Source organism: Myotis yumanensis, unplaced genomic scaffold (genome assembly GCF_028538775.1).
Source record: "Myotis yumanensis isolate MYYU_CA2020_CCGP unplaced genomic scaffold, mMyoYum1.0.hap1 SCAF_9, whole genome shotgun sequence".
In the NCBI taxonomy this organism is placed as follows: Eukaryota; Metazoa; Chordata; class Mammalia; order Chiroptera; family Vespertilionidae; genus Myotis; species Myotis yumanensis.
Genome location: NW_027223760.1, coordinates 72765510 through 72767698, shown reverse-complemented (window position 1 = coordinate 72767698; position 2189 = coordinate 72765510). Strand labels below are relative to the sequence as shown.

Genomic DNA, 2189 nt, shown 5'->3' with positions numbered 1-2189 from the left:
GTTCATCTAACATAAAAACCCATCTTCTTTCTATTCTGCCACCATGCATCTCAGTAACAGTGCCATTCTAGAAACGTATTATAGTGACGTTTAACCGTTTTTTCATCATTTAGAGCAGGGGTCCTCAAACTACGGCCCGCGGGTCACATGCAAATACAAATATTGTATTTGTTCCCGTTTTGTTATTTTACTTCAAAATAAGATATGTGCAGTGTGCATAGGAATTTGTTCATAGTTTTTTTAAAAACTATAGTCTGGCCCTCCAACGGTCTGCGGGACAGTGAACTGGCCCCCTGTTTAAAAAGTTTGAGGAACCCTGATTTAGAGAGACAATGTCCCTGACACCAGCCTGACTCAGTGGTACCTCCAAAGCCATTCAAAGACCATTGAGGTGGGAAGATAGGAGTCCTGTGCACCAGCAAGCGTGAGGTCCATGTGGAGAACTACTCTCCAGTCTGCGGGGGCTTCTATGGACTGGCCACCTGAACGAATAACAGCATAGGAAAAGGGTTTTTCATTTTCTTTAGAAAGGATTCGGGGGTGGGGAATACCCCCAGGCAGCCATTTCCAAGGGCAAACCAGCTAACGAACACTTGTACACACACAAGTGGCTTGTAGTTCATGCTTTTCTTACTGGAATATTTTCCTTCTACTTTCTCTTAGGAGACTTTTCTTCAAGAAGAAATAGGCAAATCTTTACTATGTTATGCATGACTGTATCCTCTCTCTCTCTCTCTCTCTCTCTCTCTCTCTCTCTCTGAGACATACTTTATTCTGTTTGTCAAAACTCCAGAGAGCAAGTATCAGACAGACATTCCACCAGGCATCAAAGGCCCTTCTGGGCTCCATGGATTTATAAATGCCAGCTCCACATCACCCTCTGGCTTGTTTCTTCCTCTTCCTCCCCATCCTCACCTTCATCCTCATCCTCATTGTCCCACAGCCCTGAATGACCCACTTGTTGGGGTCCTGGAGGATGAGGTACTGGCCCTCCTCCAGCTTCATGCAGAAGTGGAGGAGGCAGTGAGCATGCCCCAGACGTCCTCTCTGCCCAGGTGGCTCTGGCTGGCACACTGTGGGGGGGGGGGCACAGCTGGGTGCCCAGGATGATGTGGTGCGAGAAGTCTTTCTCACGGTTCCAGGACAGGTAACCAAGCTTGAGGTCCTCGGATCTGGCCAGCAAAGCCCAGTAGGTCCATCGGGCAACTTGTAGCTGTTGTTCTTCAGCTCGGGGGGTGGCAATGCGGCCCCTGGCTGGGACTCTAGCTTCTGATGCCAGGCAGCGCCATTAGAGCGCCCGAGTCCCACTCGCTGAGGGCCTTGATGTTGATGGAGGAGACTCCCCTATAGGCTCCGGTCACCACCCAGCCATGCGCACCGCGGGCAATCAGGTCAACGTCGTCTCCAGGCGATTTAATTCTTATCCGTGTCGGCCTCCACGGCGGGTTTGGGCTGGGGAAGTTGTATCTTTCTTTCCCCATCCCCAGGCGCTGCTGGGAGACGCTGGTACAGGTTGCGAGCGCGTTGAAGGACTTACCCTCACCTTGAGGGGCCTTGGCCATGTCACTCACTGTCAGGAGGTCAAAGTCAGAGCTGTACTTCTGGTCAAAGAGGAGCTGGGACCCGACTCTCCGGACACCGTTGTCCCAGGAATACACGGAGCAGGTGCAGCTCATCATTGTGGACAGAACAGCGTCGGTCCCCCGGGTTTTGGCCAGGTTTCAGATGGCAGGTCCCCTGCGGTGGCGACGGGGTGGACCCTGCGCTGGAGGCTCCGCAGGGGCATCTCGCTCCTCGTGGTGATGCGCTCAAAGGCCGGTGGGGCACACCCTGAAACCGCTCGGGGTCCGCACAGGAACCCCAACCTGAGCGGTTGTCTTGGATCAGGGGTGTCACTAACTTCGTCATCTTCTGAAACCTGCAAGGGCCTCAGCCAGCTCCGGTGGCGAAAGGTAGTCCGGGCCAGAGAATTCGCCATCAGCAGCACTCAGAGGAACCGGGAAAGAAGGCTCAGTGACTGTATTTTCTAAGACGAATATTCTGAATAAAGGATGTTTTTCTGATTACTGAGTTTATCATGTGAAAAATTTTACAATGATAGAAAAATTGCATAATCATTTAGTGATGATTGTAAATCAATTTTTTTTTTTATTTTTGAAAATATTAAACATTACATGATGGTGGAAGGG

At 50.8% G+C, this 2189-nt stretch overlaps 1 pseudogene; it reads right to left on the bottom strand.

The window, feature by feature from the left end:
* Positions 1-873: 873 nt before the first annotated feature.
* LOC139016024 (eukaryotic translation initiation factor 3 subunit D-like) lies at positions 874-1978 on the bottom strand (annotated as a pseudogene).
* Between the last annotated feature and the right edge of the window lie 211 nt (positions 1979-2189).